The sequence below is a fragment of the Gymnoscopelus microlampas genome (genome assembly GCF_963454915.1).
Source record: "Gymnoscopelus microlampas genome assembly, chromosome: 12".
NCBI lineage: Eukaryota > Metazoa > Chordata > Actinopteri > Myctophiformes > Myctophidae > Gymnoscopelus > Gymnoscopelus microlampas.
This window is the reverse complement of record NC_139949.1, coordinates 32,501,874-32,511,624: the sequence shown is the minus strand read 5'-3', so window position 1 is coordinate 32,511,624 and position 9,751 is coordinate 32,501,874.

Here is a 9,751-nt window from a genome sequence, read left to right as displayed (position 1 = left end):
ATCTAAATAGGATCGACGGGAAGCAATTTCCCCTTGAGAAATTTCGGCCGCCATTGTTGTGTACTGCTGTTTGCCTCTCGTCGGACTTTTTAGACGAGTTGCACAGCTCTCAGACCGGTAAGAGGCGTGTCCGCTCAGATTCAGAGCGTAAGGTACATCCCGCCCACAAATACCAGGGCTCTGGCCCAGAAGTTCCTCGCCAGAGCTGGCGAAAACTTCTGGGAACTCAGATTAATGTTAGCTTAACATCATTGCATGTCATGGATGTTCAAATATCGTCCAAAATCAATCTTTTATCAAGTAACTATTTTTGACTTTTCAAATACATTTGCACTTTACAATGTATTAAAATACAAGCATATATTTTACAACAAATAGCTACGCAATGATTGTGTTGATTACGTATTCAAGCACATTTCTGCAAGTACATTTTCATACTGTACTGAAATGAACGGAATCTGATGGCTTCGTCGAAAATCAAACCACAATATGTTTTTGAAAATTATTGGCAGTTATGTCACCAGGGTTGAGCTGTAGGGGGTACGGGGGGGTACGGCGTACCCTTAGTTCTGACACTGTGGGGGCTGGGGACTCGCGCGTCCACATGCACTCGCGAGCACACACTTCAGCCGCCCGCGAGAAGTCAATCATTAATACAACAACGCACCTTCAGGGGCGAGCCGTTTTTAACACCTTAAACACTCACAAAGGTATCCTTATCTAGCTCTGGTCCATAGCGTTAGAAGGAGTTCTCCTTAACGCTATGGTACTTTAGATTCTTTCCCCTCGCACCGCGGTAGCGCAGCCTCTCGTCTGTAGTAAAATAAAAAAAAACGCTTTTGGTACTCACCAAAACAAAGACGGTTTAATGGAGTTGAAAGCCTATTCTATTAAGTGGGAACACTCTGAGCCCCCACCTCACGTATAAAATACACTTTTTGGCCAGAAAATAAAATATTTCACCTGAAGGAAGAATCTGGTCAATAGGAAAATTCCATTGACCAGATCTGTAGAGGGCACGTGGAGCAACCAAATACAGGTTTTAATTCCGGTGAAATATTTTCTTTTCTGGCCAAAAAGTGTATTTTAGACATGAGGTGGGGGCTCACAAGCCTCCTCACAGTGTTCCCATTTAGTAAAGTAGGCTTTGAACTCCATAACACCGTCTTTGTTTTGGTGAGTAGCAAAAGGGTATTTTTTTTAAACTTGTTTTAAAAAACACTGTTTTGAAAGCAATGTAAGTCTTAAAAAAAGTCATTAAAGTAAAGACAAGTTGACTGATTATTTTAAGTACTTATGTGTGGGTGAATCTATGTAAAGGGCTTTTATATAAATCAAAAGGAAAATAAAATAATAATTAATTGAAACAAAAATAAAAACAACAAATTAACAATGCAACAAAATAATAAGAAATATAAATACATTAATAACCACATGTTGAATACAGTATTTCAACTAGCACTGAGCTGAGTGGCTATGTGCACATGCTTGCGCACACACGTGCCCGCGCGCGTGCACGTGACGTCATAAAATAGAGTACCCATAGTTCAAAAATCCACAGCTCACCACTGTATGTCACGTATACTTTGAGTCATTGTCAATTGGTGTAACATGTCAGACCACTGATATTTAAGCGGTTAATTTTCTTGTTCTTTACTGTTCGTAAATAATAAAGTCATTCTAACTTTTATCTTAAAGGTTTTCTCAGAATTACAGGATAACAGTAACATGGTTACTGAATGGATTGTTTTTAGAACAAACTTCTATACCATGATCTCCTCTTTCAAATCCAAGGAAATCCATTCTAGCAAAATAAAAACATCTGTTTGGCTATGATAGTAAATCATCTGCAAGTGCCAGAAACTGCTAAGACATCATTATTTCCCAGGATTGTACATCCCCTGGTATACACACCTATATCTATCTGAGCTGCTTTCATCAAGTAAATGAATACATTCTTCTTCTTGGTGTTAGACAAACTTACTTTCTCTGAGAAAACATGTACTTGTTTAAATTGAGATATTTTTGTACAACCTTGCGAATCTTGTATTATTGTCAGACTTGCTGACAAAAACTAAATGAGCCTTACCAGGCCTCATTTCTCAGACATGCTCAGTGATCTCCACTTCCAAGTAATTATCTTTCGAGGACTCCAATCAGGTGGAAAAGTAATATGCTGACTTGTCTGAGTCCCTGACAGACGCTGGATTGGGAGTCAAACTAAGCGCTATGCTGTCAGAGGAATGTGATTCTGACATGTCCTCAACAGCCCTGAATTGCTGTCATGATAGAACTTCTATCTTTAACCAAACACGGTAGTCAGTCGAGTGCTGTAGCCTACTCCTATAAGACCTACAGGTATATTTATCATGCACCTACAGTTATATGATTGATTACAAAAAAAAACAATGTTAAATGGACAGTGAAATTAACATGAATAAAAGTGTACAAGAACAACATGCCCATCTGAAGTATTTGAACATAATGAGGCTTGTGTCAGCTCATCTCATGGCCTGCCCTCAAAAACACAAAATGTTCTAAAGCACAGGTTACAAGATGCAGTGAGGCGAGGCAGATTCCCTGATGCCGCAGACTCGCGATGAGTTGTGATTTCTTAAATTGAACACCGGGATCTGCTTCATGTGTTCAATGAAGGATCACCTCTAACTGATCGAATTATTTGTGAATTAATTGGTGGATAAAATATGTTGATGATGTGTGCATCTGTCTTGCCAGAATGAAAAGAAAAAGTTCATAGTTTGCCGTGTGTGTGAGTGAGAGAGATTTCCGTATCCTGTATACCACTAATGGTCATATGTGCTCAGCCTCCACAGCCAAACGGTACTTTACATTGTGTGACATTACTGTAGATGTACAGTTTGGGCTTTTCTATTGATGGGATCTGGCTGTTATGACCCAATGAGAAAGAATCATCCTCAAGATGACAACACACAGCTCCTCTCTCCGGCTGTATATCAATGGAGTAATCAGAGATTGTTAATAAGACGGGACAGCCCCCCCGTGGCAGGGGACTGATTGACATCAACCTCCTGATATTGCACAGGCTTTCCCCCCTTATTATTCCAGGGAGCCAGTAGACAAGTGAATCAATAGGCACTTTCCGCCATGATCAGATACAAGGCCGTCAGATGACTTTACATGACTCCTTTTCATGGCCTTCACTTTAGGGCTGGACACAGCTGCAAATAGTGAATTCATCCGATGAGTGAAAGTGGAGAAGTCTGAAGAGGGGAGGTTGCAAAGTGAATGAGCTTTGTTCTGATTGCTCGGAGTGCTACGGAAGGTGTCTGCGCTGGTCTATGTTAAGCTATTAGGGAAGAATGAAATGACAAAGCTGATAAATGATTCCATTAGTCCTCTTGATGAATGGATAATTTCATCTGGTCCGTGGGCGTGATTGGGGTGTGGCAGTGAAAATAAAGAAAATAATGAGTATCTTCTATTAGAATTGACAAACCCCACCATGGTGTGTGCCAGCTCAGCATTGTCCCCTTGTCCACTACTCCAACTTGGTCCACACTTGCCACAAATATCACTCACTGATTTGGTTAGTGATTGGGATGATGATTGGGATGAGTGAGACATGGCTTGACAGTGAAAATACTGTTATGGAATAAGCACAGGCTTGTGACTTGATATGTGTTTTCATGGTTTGATATTTGTTAGGGATTTTAGGTGGTTTTCAGTGTTTTGTATTTTGTAGTTCATGTGACGTGCTGTGTGCTAGGTACTGTATTGGTCCTATGTAATTTATTAGACTATTTATTTGTATTTTATGTTGCAGGACCACAAGTGTCTTATTATGCTTTTATGTGTATATCTTGGGTTTAAGCGGCCTCTGTCCTTGAAATGAATGGGGCGAGTGTGTTTTGGGGCGAGCGTTCCGGTTAGCACCGGAACGCTCGTAACACGTTTTCTTTTACTCTCTCTCACTCTGCTGCCTGCGTGAGCAGCACAGTGCAAGTTAACGCCAGTCAGTCAGCGCCGTCAGCGCCATGTTCATAATAGATAAATACACATTCAGACAGAACAGAATTAAAAAATATATTATAAAAACTAATTTAAAAAAAAATTATATATTTTTTTTTCATGGAGCCCGAGGCTCGGCTCGGCCTGACCAATTAGCATACTTTTGAGGCCCGGCTCGGCCCGAAAACGTCGGGTCTGGTTCGGGTAGAATTTGAGAAGTCTAATGACTATAGAGATCATGTGTACCGATTTGCGTGAAATGTGTAAATCTGAAGGCCTAAGTGAGCAGACCAAAAATCGAATCGGCCTGTTATAGCGCCACCAAGAGGCTGATTTGAACATTTTCAAGTGGCATTTCTTCCTCGGCCTAGTGGGAATGTACGTGCAAAGTTTCACGGAAATTGCACGCTGTGTTCATGATTTGAGGCATTTTGTTCAAAATGGAGCACTCCTGCAAACTTTGGAAGCCATTCTTAGCCAATCAGGGTGGAATATGAAAAATATGAAAGAGCCATTTTGTTTAATGACAATAGAGATGCTGTGTACCGATTTGCATGACATTTAGACAAAATCTGTAGGAATACTGTCAAAAAATGTGTTTTGCTAAAAGCGGCCTCCTGGTGGCGTTATAACAGGCCCATGTGAAATATTTGGGGCAGAGGTTCTGAATTGGCAAACACGGAGTGTGTATGCACAGTTTCGCTGCGATCAAGCCAACAGTCCCGGAGAACTGACGGACTGACACACACACGGACAGACGGACGGACAGGGTGCAAAACACAGGGGCGTTTCTTTTCGGTTTTTGGTTACTTTATATATCGATTTTAGGGTTAGGGTTAGGTTAAACTTATGTTATTTAATTCTTATTTTTGCCTGATTTTACTGATTTATTATGAAAAAATATATTATTTTAACATTTATTTGAATTATTCTAAATGACTTAGGGGGGTCCAATCTGAAGCTAGGGGGGGACGAAACCCCCCCGTCCCCCCCGGGATTCGCGCGCCTGGCAAAACATACTCTCTCGCCATGCCTTTCGGCCTGGCGTAGACAATAAGATCCAATATTTTTACAAATGCTACACATTGCTACATTTTTGGGATAAGCAAGAAGCTGAATCAAGCAAGAATCTGAATTTAACCAAGAAGCTTAAATTGTGCAAAAATGTACATGAAAGCATACATTTATGCATCTTTTTTTTTACATTCCGCAAACAAACTGCCCATTTCACGTTGAGGTGCCCCCAACGTTTAGCTTCCCACTGGACCTGCATCTGTTTGGCCCAAACCCCCCGAAGGAGGCTTTTTTTCTAGCCAATAGTAACGGTGGAAAATGTAATTAAGTGGGCATAGGCAGGAAGAACAACAATATAGCTTTAACCCATTCAATCCTGGAACGCATCTCTGTCATTTCAGATTTCTTTGGCTATTAAAAAATAGCAGATATACAAGCTCATAGCACGGCACTGAGTGCCGCACTATGAGCTTGTGATCTGCTATTTTAGAAAAATCGTGAACATTTTTACAAATCTTTGAATAGGTTTTAAAGCGAACATTTAAATTGTAACTCAAATCTTTGCTTCTGGGGGTTCCTGGAACAAAAATATTTGACAAATGTTCGCTTATATATATATATATATATTCAAACATTTACACAACATTTCACGATTTTTCAAAAATAGCAGATCTACAAGCTCATAGTGCGGCACTCGGTGTCGCGCTAAGAGCTTTTATATCTGCTATTTTGGAATAGCCAAAGAAATCTAAAATGACAGAGATGCATTCCCGGATTTAATGGGTTAAACAGGAAAAGGTCACCTTTTTATTTCTTAGACAGTATTTGTCCTTCTCAAAAAGACATGAGGCACAGACAGTGCATTCAGTGCTGTGGTAAAAAAAAAGAAGCTATTTCAGAGCCTCAAAAATCCCTCTTCCTGTTTGGTTGGAGCAGAATGGATATATTAAGATGAAATACCTGCGCTCCTTCCTCATCCAGACACCCTCCATCTGCACTTTGCCTTCCTTAAGTGGAACCATAACTTTTCCCTTTAATTCATTACAGCCTGTCTGTGTTTCACTTCATTGAACAGTGTCCTTCAGAGGGGCTTTAAACAAACTGCATCTTAATGGTGCCATTGAGCTCACAAGCCATGACCTTTAGCTGGTGCAGAGCCAAAGCAGAGATATCCCATGTCACCATTAGTACAGTATGACAGCTATTATAGGACATCCATAGTATTCTAACAACAAAGTACTATATATATATATATATATATATATATATATATATATATATATATATATATATATATATATATATATATATATACATATATATATATATATATATATACACACACACACACACACACACACACACACACACACACACACACACACACACACACACACACACACACACACACACACACACACACACACACACACACGGTTTCATGCCAGAGTGACTTGTAGCCTTTGATACAAGAATCCTCCATGTCCTTTTACTGAACAGATATTGATATCTCTCTCTCATAGCAATGTATTGTGTCTCTTCTTCATGGCATTTTAGCCCCAGTAGCTAGAGGTCGTGATGGACGTCTGTCCAACACTTTACTCCCCGAAAGGATATTTTGAAAACTGTGCTCACTGGATTTATGCACCTTCATGCTTCCCAGAGGATGGCCCCTACTGCTTTTGGTGATCCCATGGCCTTTAATCAAGCAGGCCAAAATGTCCTATTACACACTGCAGGGTATCTCAAAATCTTGAGCAATGCACGTTCCCTGGAGAACAAACTGCAATAATTTGAGTGACCCCCTGACCTTTCCTCTTGCACCAATCTATCTCTTTTTTTTGTTTTGTTATTTCCTTACCATAGAACTCGTGAAGGAGTGGTTATTGTACACTACATGTCTATATATATCTATATACAGTATATCTCTATATATATATCAATATACATATATATATATGTGTAAATATATATACTGTATATATTTGCATTTATATTTCATTTATTTCAATTACAGTATTTTATCTATTCACATTAAGACAAACTATGGGTGAAGTACCTTTTTTATATTGAGGATGACTGGGTTGTGGTTAGTGATGCGCGGGTTGACCCGTAACCCGCAGGACCCGCGGGTCAACCCGCGGCGCGGGTGGGTCGAGTCAGAATTTCGGAGAAAATTATGCAGGCTGCGGGTGAGCGGGTCACGCGCTCTCACACGCAAAAAAAATAAAAATAATAACATGCTCTTGTTTTGTCTGTATTCCTAATAAGAATAAGAATATTAACAATAAAACAGTTTGAATACACTTGGGGATTATTTTCTAACCATGATTTTACAGAATAAAAAAAAAATCGCGGGTCGCGGGGCGGGTTGAGCCGTAGATTTATATATGGGTTCGCGGGGCGGGTTGAGGCGGGTTGGGTTCCGTCGCGGGGCGGGTCATGAAAAAACCCGACCCGCGCATCACTAGTTGTGGTGAAGTCTGACAAATTGATATCAACAGTGAACATAAAAGCCTCTTCTGTACTCGTTCTATGAGAACAATCAGCTCACAGCAACCATAATTTGTGTCTCTTCTTAGGCTTTTCTGCTATACAATTTAAAAAAAATATTAGCCTTATACAAGAGCAAAGTATGGAGAGCAATATGCTCCCTCTAGACCAGAGTAATGAGTATGTGTTCTGAAAGGCTTCTGTGGCTGATGACTACAAGACGAGTGAGAATTCTCTGAAAATGAAGATGAATTACCTATACCTTCTCTGACAAGAGAGACCTTCTCTAGCTGCATGGCTAATATCACTTTCTCTCCTGCCTCAAGTGATCTCCCAGCCCTATAACAATTCAATCAGTGAGGATGAAAAGGTAGTGTCTAGATTCAAGAACCATGAAGAAACTGGCAACAGCCTTACCCAGTGAACAGTGGCAAGAGAACAGATGTGATCTCACAGACTCATTTGATGAATTTGGGTGAAATGTATTCCTGTCTCCCACCTACAAAAACATAAATAAAATAGAGAAAATGTTGTATTGTCGTACAATTATATAGAGTAAAAATTGTGAATGATGGAAAAGCTGACTGTATAAGGCTCCCTCCAAGGGGAACTATAGGCTTCCAATTAATCTACTGTCCCTTCTAGTGGGTTTCTTGAACAATCCCATGATTGTAATACTATTGTATTTCGTAGAGAATGCCTAGAATAGCTGTAGCTTTGTAATAAATAATATATTAGAGGGGGAGAGGCACACAACCAAATTAACTTTAATTTAAATTCATAAACTGTGATTTATATCTGATCAGGTCCATAGATTAATTCTTAATTATTTTGAAAGCTTCTTCCCATTAACAGTGTTGGAGAGCCTCAGATGTGAGTACAAGTTAGGGTGACCACCTTCAAACAGACCCATTGAGGGACAGACTTGTCCGTTCCACGGGACATCGCGGGACACATGCAAGCGCGCGCAGCGTCCTCCCGTGCGCGCGCGTTTTTTTTTGCGCGGGTCTGGGCGGATTGGGTTCGTTTTTGGTTTCTTTATTTCGGTTTTAGGGTTAAGATTAGGGTTAGTTTAGGGTTATGTTATTTAATTCTTATTTTTGCCTGATTTTACCGATTTTATTATCAAAAAAAAAACTTTTTTTTTTTTTTCATATCTTTGATTTTCGGGACATTGCTCTGCTTGTGCGGGACGCGGGACAGAGGGTCCAATTTCGGGACTGTCCCGCGAATTTCGGGACGGGTGGTCACCCTAGTACAAGTATGAACAACTAACCCTATTCCTGGATGAACATACTGTACTGTAGAAATAGAAACTGGTTCTCAATGTGCGATCTGCGTTCCCCCCAGGGGCCCTTGAGGGGGTTCCAGGGTGTCCCCAAGGTCACAGAGATAAAGATTGTGTCAAATGAGGGTCCATGGCCTAATAATGCATTTCAAACTGGGGGTTGAAATTAAAAAGGGTTGAGAGCCAGTGTAATAAAAGATTGGTAAAAAGGGGTCAGGCAGGAAGAGAAAGTGAGTGCAGAGGGGAGTGACTTGGAGGGGTCTGTCCCAGTAGAGAGGCGGTCGAGCATCAGTCAGTAGAGACTTCCTGTCCCACAAAATAAGGGCAATATGACGAGCACAAGCATTTCCTGTGGTCTCTTGAGGAGGGAAGTGTGATCGGCCAATGATCCAGAAAAGGAGAAAAGAGTTATAAGGGGCACGGCGGAGGGAGCATTTGGAAATTGCATTGGGTTTGTATGACAGGGAGTGAATCTCCCTTCAGACTAGAGACCACTACTGTCAAATATGAAGAACGGACATCGTCATCATAAGGTCATTTCATTTTCTTCCCACTAAACATGCTGGGAAATTGGACATAAGTGATGGAGAGACGCTCCCATAAAGGAGGTCAGTGTGTGTGTGTGTTCCTCTGGCAATGGAATAAAGAACTAGCTGGAGGGGTATGACTCAGGTGGACCAATGGCCAACCAGATACCGTGTGTCACGCACGCACCACATCACCGTAGCAGCTTTTGCTCTCTATCCTTTACTTAACATTTTTATACTTTTCCCCGCTTGAGTCTCTCCTCTCTCACCCTTTAAACAGATAAGCAACAGTCGGATTATGAAAAAAAATCATCATATGACATAGCCTAATAGTCCATCATTATCTAAACAACATATCATTTGGATTTTTAATATAATTATACAGAAATGGCTTAAAATTAGAAAGGTTCACCATAACTACTGAGAAGGCAGAGGGTAG